We start from the raw sequence: 16,832 nt of genomic DNA, 5'->3' as shown, positions 1-16,832 counted from the left end.
CCGGCTGTTGCTGTGTCTGGGCAGAAGCAGCTCAGTCACTGTTAGTTTGAGTTCCTTTACCCTCGTAACATCATAGCTGGTTTCCAAAGGGCTGTGAGAGCAGAGCGCCTGGACATTAGCTTAATTTTATAACAGGTTTGACATTTTATTCTATTTCTACTTCATGTTTAAAATATGTTTCTGTTGAAAAATCACACATTAGTTTAGCTGAATTCCATTTTTAACTGTGACAATGAAGCATGCCATTTAACAAATCAAAGAGGAAAATAAAAGCATTTTTGGATGGTAATCTAAGGACTAGTAGTAGTGTTCTTGATTGCGAAGATGAAATATTAGCCCAGAGTCCAGCTCTTCCTCTACCTCTTCTCCTTTTGCTGGCCATCACTGGAACATTTTGGCTTTTTGGGATAGAGGAAGAAAACTATTTGTAAAGAAGTGACTGTATTCCATACCTCTCCTAGCATGTAGAGGACATCTTGGTTTTTACAACTATGAGTTTGTTATCACGAACTTTTAGATTTACTTTCGTAAGACGTAATAGGTGCCTGGTGTGTTCTGTGAGTCTTGAGCGCTCTCTTATACTGTTAGCTTCAAATCAAGTTGTGGAAAATATATTTCCCTGGGCATTGTTCAGGAAAGGAGCGTTAGAAACCCGCTGTGAGAGCACAGTTATACTTAGTTACAGACATTAAGAATTACTTCTTATAGGAAACTGGTGGATTGGGGGAATGGCACAAATATTTGTGATAGAAGTTACACTCATTTCTCTGGATTATGATGATATTTGGACTTAAGTATCTCTATTCTGTGGACATAGCAATATTTAGCTGTGGGGGTTGTTTAAAAGAATTATAAATCCATGCCCTTCAATAGTTAATGAGATTTAAATTTTGAGATGAGAAAATTGACAAGGTTATTTTACAACAAAATACTCAGTGGATGCAGCTTCTCCATAGCCTTTCTTATTTCAAAGTGAATGTTTGAAAGCAGTCGGCACATTAATAGTCTGTGTATGTACTATGCATGTGTCTTCCAGACACTTGATTAACCTATGCTGATGTCAAAGGGTACTTGTAACACACCCTGGTTTGTTGATGTGCAATATATAGGATGGGACGGACGATCTCCTGGTTCTTTTGAAGAGCTCCTTGTAAAGCCTCAGGGTGTTGTCTTTGGAGTCACATGTGCGACGCTTGTCTTTAGCTTGGAGAGCTGCAGTTTATAACGTACAGTGTTACGTGCTTCTCACTGTTTGTCCCTTCAGAGAGTGACTTAATTTCATAGTTGATTATTTTGGAAATACAATCTAAATTACGCACAATACTTATGCATTTCCGTTGTAGCTGAAAGTACTTAATATATTTTATAAAATTAGATGTTCCTTTTATCTTATTTCTGAAACAAAATAAATAACTTGTATAGTAGCTGACAAGTAATTATGGAAAAGATGAATGTGTATTTATTACTTGAGTCTGTACAATGTTATTTCTTCATAAAGATGTTATTTCCTTTGGATTATAGTTAGACTGTAAATTAGTCTTGGTGTGATAGACTGTGAGATGTTCTGTAGTGACCTTGTGATAAGTGTTTCTTAGGAAATGAAAGGTGGGGTACTTCAGATTCATATATAGTTAAAGGGAAATAATATATACATCTGAGTTTAGTGCCTCAGCTTTTGGGAGGCAGAGGCAGAAGGAACAGGAATTTAAGGTCAGTCTGGGTGGTATTAGACTGTCAAAATAAACAAACCAAGACCCAAAATAACAACAAAAGAAGGAGTGTACCCACAGTGCAATGTTCCTTCTCCATTTTCCTCTATTGGTAGTATTTGGCTCACACATAGCAGTGTCACACACAGAGCGCTGATAGTGGTAAGATAAAGACACCCTCTTACTCCCCTTTTATAATTGCATACACTTTCCTAGTAATTAAAAAAATTATTAAGTGTTTACTCACTTCATTAAGTATGGTAAGATTAGTAAGTGTGGACCCATCCTATAGCATTTAAATTGCTATAGTGACCTTTGAATACATCTTGTAAAAAAGAAATGAGGACAGAAAACCAAGGCTTAACTAATGTGTTTTGAAACAGAACAACATTACAAACAGAAAAAGTAATTTTTGTTTTTAAATAAAAAGGAAACTAAGTTGGCTTGTCACTCAGGATTTTTTCAGGTTATGCATTGGGTGTGGACCTCTGTAGACCTCTGCACTAAGTTTTGGTCCTATGTATATGGTAAGAGTCGACATTTTAGATACTACTTAGGTAACACTACTGATAAGTGTTAACTGTAGAGCCAGCTGGTGCATAGGAACACATAGAATATTTTAAGTTAAAATTGTTTATTAAGGTAAAAAGATAAGTAGCAAAGATATCCTTTCAGGAAATACTTGTAAATGAAAGTACAAACTTGGAAAACAGAAAAATGAAACACAGGATTGTAGCTGTGAGTTGTATGCCCTTGAGAACAGCTCCTGCAGTGCTCTTCCTTCAGACCGCTATGGTAGAGACTTGATATGCTTCCTGGAATGTGCTCTGGATGGATTGATTCCTTTTGTCTTCATCAACAGCTTAAATATAAATGTATGTTTGTGTCGTTGAATTACCTTTTGGTATGTTGTCTTCTCTGAGTTTCACAATGGTTCTTTTTGATGTGAAAATAAATCCATTCCACCTTAATTATAATCATAGTTGTTTCTACATTTTAATTTAGCAGGGCCATATAGAGTACACAGTTATTAAAACCAGATAGTCTTTTCTGTTCTTGTACAATTAATAATCATTTCTGGAATTTACTGCCTGCTTTATGTTGTTGAAGACTTGGGTATCCTGTTACAGGAGAGTTCTCTAAGATAGCGGTGCTAGGAAGCTCTTAGGTGGGAACTGAAGAAGGAGAGAAAAGCCTGTTTCTGGACATTGCATAAGCTACCTTAAAACAGAAACAAAACAAAACAAACTTAAACAGTTGTAAGATGGATTTTGGTTGTCACCTGAATGTAACTCTTAGTTTGGAATGTTGGAGTTACAAATCCAATGTGTTTCCATTTAAGGAACAAAGTGAGGAAACCAACATATCTCCACAGAAGACTATTGAGTGGTATCCTGCTTTGTTAAATAGTTGAGTCATGTGCAGTCTCATTTGTCAGTCAGGTAACCATGTATAAATTATTACTTTATTCAGCCTAGTCTTGTAGTACTAGCATTTGGGAAGATGGGAAATAGAGGTCTTAGAATGGAAGTGGAGACATTTTGTTCTTTATGTATAAAGATAAAATATAAAACTGTAAGGTAAGCTTCTGCATATACAGAGTATCAGGAACTGTATGTTAATGTAATTTATTTTGAGTCCATGAGAGGGCTGAGCTGTAGAGTGAGGGAACCAGCCTAACTTACAAGGCTTGACTTAGTATTGACTTGTGAAGGCAGGATTATTCAAGGAGAAGGAGAAGTCACCTCCTAGTAGCTGGGATAATACAGAGTGGTAATAGGTAGGGCCAAAGGGCCTATATAATTTGAGAAAAGAGAAGTTGGCTTTAACTAATTGCCATTCCAGAATTCATATTTACAGACTATTATCTGGAGCTGAATTTTGGGGTCACATTTAGACATTGTCACTCACTAGGTTGGTAGATGTGAGAGGATTACCTAACCCCTACTCTTAACCTGTTAGGTAATAGTTCCTTGTCAGTTTGTTGTGAGGTCAGAGGTGCTAATAAGTGGAGAGGCCCAAGAACAGCACGAGGTGTGCAGCAGGTGCTGGTGGAATGAGCTGTGGCTGGGGGGAAACCTGGATAAGGAAAACATTAATTCAGGAGGCTGCACTAATTCAGAGACAATATTACTAAGGTTTGGATTTAACCCCAGTGTGTGTAGGAACTTGATAGACTATAAATAATAGGAGTAAAGGATTCAAAGGTTCCAAAGAGTCAGAGTTCTATGGGTAAGAGAGTCAGACAGAGGTATTTCTGAGAATAATGAAGATGAATTCTTTTGAGTCTTAAGTTTGACACAACCTACTTGTGGGGTTATAGTTCAGTGGTAGAACAATTGCCTAGAAATCAGATCAATTGAGTTTGATTTCTCATGTTGTAAAAAACCAAACCAAATAAAAAACAAGGAACATTCACACACTCCAATAATAAGACACCTACAGATTCAAATGACTGGAAACTCTAACGGCTAATTTGGAGGTTTTTGAGGGAAAAGTGCTTGGAATTGAGTTAAAGTGTTGTTTTAGAGACCACAAAGGCAAACAACTTACCCTTTCATTTGCCTATAAAATTAATGAACAGTTGTCAGCTGTGCATTTGAAAGTAGGAGAACAGGAAAAAATTACCAGCCTTAGTTCACTGTTCAGAGAAAACTGTTAGGTTTTGATTTATTGATTGATTGATTGATTGCCCTGGAAGTGCTATATTTGTATTTGCCATGGTGAAATCTTAATGGTAGTTCTACTTTATATCACCCCTAAAATGTCACTCCATATTCTGTCATTTTCTATTGTTCTGTTCTCTATGAACTTGGTTTGAAATGGTTGCATCTTTTGCATGTAGTGGATGCAGCAATGCTTAAGTTTTCTTATTGTTTACATGTAGGGATTTTGTTAATTTTCCTTTTGATATGATAGTGTGGTAATGACGACTTTTTTAAAAAATACATATGTGTTAACCTACATACAGACTTTCTTTGGTAGGAATACAGAATTTCTTTTCCCTCCTGTAAGTTATAGTTAAGGAGTTAATGAATTCTGTAGGGAAATGAACTCAGTGGGGTAAATGATGAGGCTAAGAATTGATGTTAGTGGTGGATTGAGGTGTTTGTAATCTGACTTTGTTGATTAAGGTAAAAGCACACATGCTTATTAGCATGAGTAGGGTGAGTGGTGGCAACTTACCTCAGCAGTGTTAGAGACAGGATTCTGCAATTACAGAGTTAGAGAATTCCCTGCAGTCACTGACTTGTGCTTACCGGGATGGTGAGGAACCAGCTGCAGTAGTGAGAAAGTCCTTGAATTGTGGCTTTTCAGGAAAGGGGCAGAGTCATGTCGTGGTGGAGTTGACCTTCAGAGCCATCCCGTTGCCTGGAGTCAGTGCTTTTAGTTTATTAGCAGTGTTGCCCTATGCACATCATTTAAATCCCCTGAGCATACTTTTGTTATTTGTGTAAAGTAGAGAATACTTATTTTCAGAATCCTAGTGAGAATGAAAGGAAGTTACTTATTGTGTATTTTACATACCACAAAGCTAACTCAAATGATGCCTATTACTATTGTGGCATCATTTCCCACTCCCACCCCCTTTTAAAATAGGATCTTACTCTTAAGCCCATGTTGTACTAGAACTCACTACGTAGCATACTTGAACTTATGGTAATCCTGCCTCAGCCTCCAAAAAGCTGGGATTAGCAGTCATGTAGTACTATGTCAACGATGCAGTTTCTTAACTAGAATTTATGGGTAACATTAACAGTAATAATAATCATAATCAGTATTATAGCCAGTGCTTATTAAATTGTTAGAGTGTAATAGGCATTGTTTTAAGTAGTTTACATTATTATCTTTGTGGTTGAGGAGTTGAGTAAATGCCTCATGAGCTGCTTTTTTTAAAATTTAAGGTTTTTTTTTTAAATGCATATATACATGAGAACACTGTAGCTGTCTTCAGACACACCAGAAGAGGGTATGGAATCTCATTACAGATGGTTGTGAGCCACCATGTGGTTGCTGGGATTTGAACTCAGGATCTCTGGAAGAGCAGTCGGTGCTCTTAACCACTGGGCCATCTTTCCAGCCCTTCCAATCTACTTTTTTTTTTTTTTTTTCTTTTTTCTTTTTTTCGGAGCTGGGGACCGAACCCAGGGCCTTGCGCTTGCTAGGCAAGCGCTTCTACCACTGAGCCAAATCCCCAATCCCAAGATGATTTCTTCTTAATACTGTTATTCTATAGGGTACAGAATGATGAATGGAATGAGTATACATTTTATAAACCTCCCACACTTAGGTATCACCATTTCTTAGATGTAGGTAGTGTTTTCTCCATATTTTCTCTACCTGCTTGAAATTCTTAATGGAATAAAAATTTAATAAGCTAGGAGAATAATCTAGCTGGGAGATATGCTGAAGTGACTCCAGAAAGCATTAAGTTAGAGCATTGGTTCTTAACATGTGGGTTGTGACCCCTTTGGGGTTGAATGACCCTTTCACAGGGGTCATCTTAAGACCATCAGAAAACACAGATATTTATCTTATGACTCATAAAGTAGCATTAAGTGGCAATGAAATATTTTAATGTTTTGGGGAGTTGCCATAACTTGAGGAACTGTGTAAAAGGGTCATAGCATTAGGAAGGTCAAGAACCACTGTTTAGAGCTTCTGCACTTTTCTCAGTGGTAGAAAAAGAGTAAAGAATGAACTGCAAGTTAGCAGAAACAATCTTATCTAAACTCGATGTATTTTTTCTTCTTTATGCCTAGCACAGACATAGTTCTTGTAAAACAAGTATGTTTTTATTAGTCTGAGTAAACAAGCTCTGAAGGTTACCATGCTTGCTTAGCACATGGCACTGCGTCTCTCCCACTCTGTTCTGTGGAGATAGGCAGGGATGGTTGGTTCCTGGTCTGCTCTCAGGCCCAGTTCTGGAGTGCACTCTTCAGCTGTGATTTTTTTTTTCCTTGTTCTTACTGAAGATTGTGTTTTAAAGCAAGAGTGGCTTTGCAGTAGAAAACTGTTAGTTCATAAACTAAAGCTTAGATAGATGTTGATAGTGTGACTGCCCTTTGAACCTGCTTTCTGTTTCTAGTCAAGTCATCCTATAACAACAATAAAGAAAGACTTACAATTTTTATTTTATGTGTGGGGGTATGCCTGGTATTTTACTTCTTAATGCCTAGCACACACATGGCTTGTTATAAAACAAGTATGGCCTACGGAGGGCAGAAAAGGACATTGGATCCTTGGGAACTTAAGTTACATACAGATGGTTGTGAGTCACTATGTGGGTGCTGGGAGTTCAACCTGAATCCTGCAAAACCAACCATTGCTTTTAATCACTGAGCCATCTCTCTATTTCCCCATCCTATATTTGTTAAATATACATTTGAAATGTGAAGAAAAATTATATTTTTATAAAAACATCTTAAATTTTGTTCTATGTTTAAAATGTACTCTTATATGTTGCAAGTTAAACTTGTGGTCTTAGAGTGACTGTAGTGAGTCACCCAAGCTCTTGAAAGCTGCTTGGAGACCTAGAGATCACACAGAAATGAAAACAGATTAAGATTTGGTTACTAGTCTTTATTCCAGCTGATCATGAGTCAGAGATGAAATCTTCAAAACAATATAATACAATTTGAGGTAATTTACATGACATACCTTCCTTAAAGCTTTGCCATCACATCTCGACGTACGTTTTGCTTTTAAGACTTGGAAATAAATAGGCACGATTGTTTATACCGCTAATCATAGATGTAGAAGGCTAAAGCTGGAGGATTGCGAATTTGAGGAGAGCCTGGGCCTTATAGTGAGATTCAGGTCAGTCTAGTTTAGAAAAGGGCAAACCTAAAGAATCAAAAATCAGAGAGAGTTTGTTCAAGATGTGATTTCATCCCCTGCTTTGGGGTTAAGAGGACAGCTAGGTTGGGACTCGGAGACTCTCAGCATTGGAATTATCAGGTAGGTGAAATGAAACAGCATTCATTCATTCATTCATTTATTTATTTATTTATTTATTATGTATACATCATACAGCTTTCTGCCTGCATGTACACCTGCAGGCCAGAAGAGGGCACCAGACCTGATTATAGATGGTTGTGAGCCACCATGTGGTTGCTGGGAATTGAACTCAGGACCTCTGGAAGAGCAGACAGTGCTCTTAACCTCTGAGCCATCTCTCCAGCCCCGAAACAGCATTCTTGGAACCGGGTGGAAGTCCTGTTTCAACTATATCCTTGGTTCTTTTTTTTTTTTTTTTTTTGGTTCTTTTTTTCGGAGCTGGGGACCGAACCCAGGGCCTTGCGCTTCCCTTCCTAGGTAAGCGCTCTACCACTGAGCTAAATCCCCAGCCCCTATATCCTTGTTTCTTATGATCTAGTGTGAGCAGGACCACTTCACAGTTAGTGACTGTAACACCATTGCATTGGCTGATAGTGCAGCTTGCATGTGCACATGCTGATATCTGTGGGACATGCAAGATTTGTGGTAGGAGCCACCACGCTTCATCCTGGAGGCATATGTTTGGAGACTGTTGGAGATAGGTGAGGTTTGCTTATTCTATTGGAGAGGAGAAAATGCTAGCTTCACTTTGAAGTTACAGTAGAAACTCTGATCAGGGTTCAGAGTTAGCTACTTGTGGAGCAGGATTGAAAAATCTGACTTCTACTGAGTTACAGATTTCTCCGAGGCTTTGTTTGGAAGCTCTGTCAAGTGAAGCTGTCCTTGTTATATAGCCAGAGGCTCATGTGCTTATCTGGTTGCCATTACCATCTTCAGGTTTTTGTAAACTGTTTTTCAGCATTAACTCCAGTTTAAACAAAGTGTTTCTGCATTGAATCCCTTGGGGCTGACAAGATAGGTCAATAGTAAAGGCACTTACCACCAAGACAGATGACCTGAGGTTTGATCCCTGGGACTCACCTGGTGAGAGGAAAGAACTGACTGTCATAAGTTGCCTTCTGACCTTTGCATGTGCATAGTGACATATTTGCATTTCTCCTCTCCAACCTCTGCCACCATAAACAGGACAAAAAAGAAAAAATCCAACTTTTTATATTGAATGTCTTGGTGTGAATACATGGCCAGCTTGGATAGATTAAGACTTTCCAATTAGGCAGGTATCTGAGGATTTGAAGACTCTACAGATGCCCTTAGTGTCTCTTATGGGAGTGTCAGTGGCCATTATTATTCCAGGTTAAGTGTGTTTTGTTTACTGTAACTCCCGTTTCTGGGCCTTAGATGCATAGCCTATGAGTTATAATCTTAAAACCCAGAAAAGTCTAAACTTTTTAACTACAAATTTAGTAGATAAACTATTTTGCTGGCAATATATGGTTTAATATGCAAAAAGGCCATTGATACCATCTATGTCCCCAGATTTTGTATGGTTATCAGGTGTTGGAACACTTTCTAACATAGTTTATATACTATATTTTTTTTCCTAAAATATGAAAACGCCCACTCACCTAAACGCTTTTTTTCAAAGTCCACAAAAAGGATTTCTTTTTTTATACTAAAAGTATAGACTGGGAACTTTAAATACAGAAAAAAAAATGTGGTGAATTAGTTCTGTAACACAGATTCTTAGGCTACAGGATTTTCAGGCTGAGTTTTGTCCTCTGAATGTTTTCTGTAATATGGCTGATTTAGAAACTTAGATTCTACTTTGAGGATAAAGTAGCTGTCTTGTCTTTGGGCCAAGGAATACTCAAACTTCTCTGTTCAGCTAAAGCACACAGGAAAATATTTAAGGTTCTCCCACAGTGGAATACTTCATTCTTTTTCCATTTGTTATATAACCAGCATTAGATGATACCCTTCAAAAGGAAGCCTCATTCTTTATCCTAGCCTTTCTGAATTTTGTCACTTTTCTGGTAGCAGATAGAGAAGAAAATCCTTCAAGAGTTAATCAGCTTCAAGAAGAAAATGTGTAGCCGTGATACTTACAAGTGATAGACAAGACCATTCTTTGATAAGTTCTATTTTTTTTTTATTTTTGGAAAAGTTTTCAGATTAGTGGCATAATGTTTATTCCTATGATAATACTTATTGCCGTCTTTTTTCGTTAAAAAAAATCATGGTTTTAATGAGTGTGGTCCTAACTGCTTATGGTTGGCTCTGTCCCATTGCTGTTAACACAGCTATGGAAGTAAGTGAACTGGGCTTTGTAGAATCTGCTCTGGCTTTTCCATTTACTTTGCAAACCTGTTTATTCTACTGTTCCTAGTGTTAATTATGTGAAGAACTGTGATACAGTATTGGATAATTAAATTAGCTTGGTTGATAACTATACAAAGCAGGCTGTACAGCCAGGGTTTCTCTTGCCTTCATATTTACTATCCCCTCATTTCTAGCCTAGAACAGTGCTGCAGTGAGCAGGTTCAATTGATGTTAAGATAGCTAGACTCCGAAGACTTACTCAAGTTGTAATAGCAACTGGGCTTTGCCCAGTGATTGATGAAAGGGGCAGAGTCTTAGTCATTATAAAAATACTTCATAAACATTTACTTCAACTGTGTTTACTTCACAGTTCTTGTAAGATGGTGGTAACTGTTCATTTCACAGAGGAAGCAGAAATCAAGAGTGAAGCATGTTTGGTGTGGTTTCTGACTGCCCCTTAAGCAGCAAGCTGATGAACTAGCGGTAGTCACACCTGCACTGATACCAATCTACATAGTTTGTCTTAAGGAGAAACTTACTGCCTCTAGAAGTCGTTAGAATTTGTTGTTATAACAAGGAGTCTAATGTAAGGGTTAGGTTGATATTTTCCAAAACAAAATACTTCAAGATTTGTTTTTATTAAAAAGAAAACAGTATAATCATAAGTTTACATTAGCAGGTAAGCAGTTTTAAAAGAGTATTTCAGGATGTTAGTTGCAAACAGCTACAGTCTGAACCGTCTTTGGGAGAACGGAACTTTGTGTTTCATTGTTTAGTGTCTTTGTGGTTTGGGGAGAATAGGACATTTTTATAGTTATAGATGGGAATAGTCAAACTCATTTTCAGTTGAGACTGTTTACATCTTTCACTGTAACACAGCTCCAAGGTTTGTTGTGAATGGTACTAAAAGTACACGCATGTGAAGTACAAAGCTAAAGACTGTGGGAATTTGCACTAGGGCTTTTGAACTCACCTTAGCATTCTTTAGAGTGCTGTCATCTGCTTTTATCTACTTATTTGTTGACATTGGTTGTTGTTATTTAGATTATAAACATTTTGAAAACAAAAGTGGTATTTTATACCTGTGATTCAGCAAGACACCATTTTTTTTTTTTTATTAACTTGAGTATTTCTTATATACATTTTGAATGTTAATCCCGGGCAAACATCCCCCTCCCCCTCCCCTTTCTTATCAGTGTTCCCCTCCCCATCCTCCCCCCATTGCTGCCCTCCCCCCAACAATGTAGTTCACTGGGGGTTCAGTCTTCGCAGGACCCAGGGCTTCCCCTTCCACTGAAGACACCATTTTTTAAGGTTCACAAACACTTGATTTTGGTTTGGATGTATGTGGTAATTTGGAAAGAGATTAAATACCCTGGCTTTCATTTTTCTTTCCTAGCATATTCTGCATGGTAAGGCTTAGAGGAAGCACTAAGATTTATGAGGATAAGCTGACTGGAGATTTTAAGTGTGCACCATTTATTAGAATGTTTTACCTGTCCTCTTATTTCTTCTGCAAAGCTCTTAGCCCATTCAGGACTCCACTTTTAAGTATCAACGATGAGCAGGAAGTGGCCAAGTGGTAAAGCCATTGAGGTTTTAGCAGGAGTACAGCTGGCTCTGCAGAACCACAGCCGGCTCTGGCTCTTAAGAGCAATGAGAAGTGATACTTTGATAGTGGTGGTGAGCGCATGAATGTGCATGTTCTGCCCCTATCCTCCCTGTGAAGAGCGTGTGGTACGTTTGTTTTTAGTAATGACAAGCTGACAGAATAGCTTGTTTGGTTCTTGGCTTAACTGGCCTTAGGAACTCAGTTTTATGAGCGCTGTAGGAGCCATTTACCACCATCTGGAACTGGTAAATGCCTAGGCCAGAGCTTTGAAAGTTAGACTTTTTCCTAAACAACCCTGAATTTTGCCAGTTGACTTGGGCTTTTTGGCTTCAAAATGAGGTTGTGTAGTTTGCACTACAGTAGGTGTGGGGGAAGTGTTCTGAAGAGCAGAGAAAAGACTCATTGAGTGGAACTATGAATCTAGCTCCTGCTTCATTTGTGACAGGAAATGAATATTTCATTTAGTGTTATCAGTCACTTTTGGTTACATTTTAGAAATAGGCTAGTTGTGTTGATTATAGAAACACATTGTTTGTATGTGTTCCTGTATAGTTTTATTTTGTTCAATGCTGGGCACCAATTTAGGGCCTCATGTATACCCTTGAGACAGACACCTCGTTCCCTGGGAGATTATAGACCTAGAAGTTACCTTTAGCAAGTATTTCCTCCTCCAGCCTCTTTCTTCCTCCTCTCTTCTTTATATACTTTTTATGAAGAATTAAGTCGACCACTCTGATATACTTAGAAGGTAATATGTTACTAATATACGTATAATTTGAAAAAATATTTTTTACTTTTCAGTTGCTATGAGAAGACACCATGACCAAGGCAACTTGTAAAGAAACTTTATTTGGCGCTCACTCACAGTCTCAGAGGGTCTGAGTCCATCATGGCAGGGAGCATGGCTGCAGGCAGGCATGGCTTTGGAGCAGTAGCTGACTTGGGAATGGCTTTTGGAAAACCTCAGTGCCTGCCCCTAGTGACACACCTTCTCCAGCAAGGCCACACCCCCTAACCCTTCCTAACAGTTCCACCAACTGGAGGCCAAGTGTTCAACCACAGGAACCTGCGGGGCTATTCTCATTGAGATTACCATACTTCAGTTGAAGGTTAAAGCAGTTTATCAGGAGACTGGTTGGTTTATTTAAAAAAAGCATCTCTGCAGTCTCTATTGGATGTTCTCTATTGGAGCAGTTCACTGATTTAAGATCACTGAGTCTGAGTTATAGCTGCTGGAGCACACCCTTCTGCATCTCAGCACTCACACAGCTTTCCTCTAAAACATTTATATTTCCTATATAACCTGATAGTGCATAGCTTTATCATTGTTTTAAAATCTTAGTCACTTCCACTGCTTGTAAAACCTGCGGATTTCTGAAAACACCACCTTGGAAGACTTAGTGTTGATGGATTTAGTTTCTGAAAAATGCCCATTTGCTCCCTGTGAAAAGAGCAGGTTTGTGTTTATTCAGTGGCTCTGAGATGAGATAATTGCTATTTTTATGATATGAATGGAGCCTTTGTGTTTTTGAATGTTGTGAAACAAAGCTGTATTTATAAACACATTTCAAAAAATATAAATGACACTTTTTTGGTGATGATGTTCACTGAATAGCAAGAAAGTTCAAATAAGGGAGCTTTGTTAACATTTAATAATAATCTAACTGTTTCTGTTGGCTATTTCATTGATGTTTAATGAGTACCTGACTTTAGAAGCTTTTGTGTTAAAAATAATCTTCAGATGGGGCTGTAGTAGAAAAATACTTTGTAGGATCAAATATTCCTTTTATAAGTTTGTGTTTTAAAATTATTGACTTGGTTATAATCTATAAACCAAATAACAATAGTCACAAAAATCTCCAGGAAGGCCTTTTGTAGTGCCAGATATAAGATGAACAGAATACTGTGGCCCAGCTGATTCAGTATAAATAGTATAAATAAAGTGTTCAGACATAATCCAAAGAATCTTTAGGTTTTGAAAATTGAAGTGGCTAATTTTTATATTTCTTGTCACTTCTTGTTTCAAGATTTCAAACAAAAAGATTTTACTTACTTTATTTATTTTTAACATGGTTTTTTTTTTTTAAAGAAGCCATGCAGCATTTTTTTTTTTAAAGATTTATTATGTATACAGCATTCTGCCTGAACATATACCTGCAGGTCAGAGGAAGGCACCAGATCACATTACAGATGGTTGTGAGCCACCATGTGGTTGCTGGGAACTGAACTCAGGACCTCTAGAAGAGCAGCCAGTGCTCTTAATGTCTGAGCCATCTCTCCAGCCCCTTACTTACTTTTATTTTACAAGTGCGAGTATTTTACTTGCATGCATATTAGTGTGCTATGGGTGTTTGCAGTGCCTGAGGAAACTAGAAGAGGGTGTTTGATACACTGAAACCAGAGTTACAGATGGCGCTGACCAGGGTGCTCTGCCTGAGCTGGTGCTCATAGTTGCTGAGCCGTTTCTCCAGACCCTCTTTCCAAGGCTTTTAATATTCATCTGCTTAAGCTAACATAAGTATTGTAGAGAAAGTGCATTATATGTGTTGGTGGCGGTTTTTTGTTGACAAGAAGAAAATGCCAATTTTTAAATTAATTTTAAGTACCTACATGTAAGTTACAGAACTTTTTTCTTTTTTTTTTGTTAACTTCCTTTGAAGACTTATAAGACTATAAACTAGTGCTAAAATAACTCAATGGAGGGCGGACGTTATGTTATCTGTCTTCCTTCCCATAGCCTTTCTTCTCCGCTGGTACAGATTCATGCTCTTCAGCTCTTACAGTTTCTCACGAGTATGCAAATGATGCCCAGCTCTGATTCCTGGGAAGCAGAGTTCTGCAACTTAGCTTTTGCAGTTAACAGGATACAGCTGAGGAGGGAGGTGTCCTATAAAGGACGGTGTTGGGTCCTTCTGAGTTTGGTACATTTTTCGGTTTCCTCAATTACCTATAATATTTGGAGTATTGTAGAATGTGGTGCAGTTTCCCAATACTTGATTTAATGGTCAAAAATCTAAACCAAAACATGAAAGCATTATCAGTTCTTTCAAGTTAGAATTTCAGTTTCACCAACTTAATTATCTCAGTTTTTTTTTTTTTTTTTTTTTTTTTCCGGAGCTGGGGACCGAACCCAGGGCCTTGCGCTTCCTAGGCAAGTGCTCTACCACTGAGCTAAATCCCCAACCCAATTATCTCAGTTTTTAAAAGAAAAGAAACGAGTTGAGAAAGGGATCATCACAGACCCTGGGTTCTCTTTTTGGAAGTTCATATTCCTAAATTCTATCCCCTTGTATTCCAACTATTCAGTTTATTAGTAAACATGAGTTTATCTAGTTACTTTAAGAGTATAGCAAAGGCCTTCTGTGTCTCCACCAAAAGTGGTGGTAGGTGAGTGGTAAGAGATTTTTATCTATCTGCATTAAAGAGCATTAATACATCCTTGACCTAAGGATTTCTCCTTGTGTCCTGCCTTCTGATATGGAAGCCCTAAGTTTTCTACATAGGCTTTTATGGGAGGACATACTAAGACCACAGCATTCTGCTGATGGGAAAGGATACCCAGTTCCTTTCCTCATGTGCAACATAATTCAGTTCATACCAGTAGCTCCCAAAGTCTTAAATTTTTCTAGCATCAACCTTAAAGTTTTAGCTTAAATCCACTCTCATTTAAATCTATTCAAATTAGCTTTATCCTGGGACAGATATTTCTCTCTAACTGTGAGCATGTGAAATCAAAATAAGTTATGTGTACCTGCTATAAAATGTGGGGCAGACATTTTTATTCACAAAGGAAAAGATGGGCAAGAAAACAGAAGTAAAGTTTCAGTAAACCTGAAACTCAACAGAGAGAACAGCATTAACACACCTGTGCATGTGTGTGTGCTTGAGTGCTTGTACGTGTGTGTGCGTGTGCGTGTTTCCAGGGTGGAACTCAGATGGTCAGACTTGCCTAGCAAGTTCTTTTATTCCTGAGCCATTTCCCTGGCCCAGCAGTGTTAATTCTTAAAGATGGAGAGGATGTTCTTTGTTCTGATCTATGTTTTATCCGCTCAAAGTACCCAAGAAACTCCTTTCTGTGGCTGTGCTGGGCTCAGCTCATGCATGCAACAACTTTCACAGGTTTCACAGACTCTCATGCCTGGAGTTCTTTTACATTTTACTGGGCATTGCCCTAATAGTGACTCTGTAGTGTTTTCACCCTTGCTGCAACTCTCTGGAATCTCAGGTTGTCTGCAGTATCTGTTAATGTTTAGGTGGAGGTAGGAAATGAGGCTTTCCACAAGACTGTTTTCTATGGATGGTATCAATATTTGATGGTTATGTGTGTACAGACTGCAGCCTGAGCCATGTTTAGGCTCTCTTAAGCCTTATTTGGAGGATCCAAGGAGGGTGTTGTTTGTACGAGAGTGTCAGAAACAGACTTGAGATATCTTATTTCCATCAGGGACTCTATCAGAATTGTCACATTTCTCCCAGCTCTCTGATCACAAACATTTATGGTATCTCGAGAAGTTTGAGACTTTTCTCTATTGCTCTCTTCATCTTGTAGCTTTTCACCAGAATCACCCATTCACTCCAAAAACTGTGTTAACTTTTGTTTGGTCTCCAGTTCTAAAACTGCTCCTCATTTCTGTTGTTTAATGATGCAAATACTTTTACTGTCAGGCACCAATTTCTTCTCTCATAACCCTGCTGCTGAAGCTGAGTACCTGAGACTAAGCAGTGTATGAATAGAAATTTGCTATCCTGCTGTTCTGAGTACCTGAGACTAAGCAGTGTATGGATAGAAACTTACTATCCTGCTGTTCTGGAGGCTGGGAAGTCCAAGTTCAAAGTACCAGTGTGGAGCAAGAGCTTTCTTTTTACATCACCAGGTACCTGGGTGTAAGGAGAGCATGGGCAGGAGGTTAGTTGTATGGGATCAGTCCTTTTACACGGTAATCTTTTCACATGAGTGGAGCCCTCGTGACCTGGACATTTCTCCATAGACCTCAGCTCTGTTGCACAAGGGTCCGTTCTAGCATGGGCTTTGGTGGATGCAGTCAGAACAAACAAATAAATAATAGAATTGACTAGAGAGGCCTTGTATGTTACATATTTTCTTTGTAAAAAATAAAATTTTAGTTTAGCTTCTTCCATTTATATAAATCTAGTCAGATTTTCTATTTTTAAAGTCATATTTTGGTACTGGGGTTACCTTTTTTCATGTGAGGAAAGCACTTAATTGTGTTATACCACTTGTGATCTACCATCCTGTAAAGGGTTTTTTCATTATTGTCATGAAATTATTCATAATATTTTAATTGGGTTTAAGCTATAGAATTGTGTTTTCCTTCTAGTATTGGTGACTG

The 16,832-nt window shown here is 38.1% G+C and overlaps 1 protein-coding gene across 39 annotated transcripts in view; it reads left to right on the top strand.

Annotated features, from left to right (window-relative positions):
* The window catches only part of Tcf12 (transcription factor 12), a 307,523-nt gene that overhangs the window by 2,897 nt on the left and 287,794 nt on the right, over window positions 1-16,832 (top strand).

The sequence above is a fragment of the Rattus norvegicus genome, chromosome 8 (assembly GCF_021556685.1).
Source record: "Rattus norvegicus strain SHRSP/BbbUtx chromosome 8, alternate assembly SHRSP_T2T, whole genome shotgun sequence".
NCBI lineage: Eukaryota > Metazoa > Chordata > Mammalia > Rodentia > Muridae > Rattus > Rattus norvegicus.
Note: the sequence above shows the minus strand (reverse complement) of the source record. Positions and strands in the feature narration are given on the sequence as shown.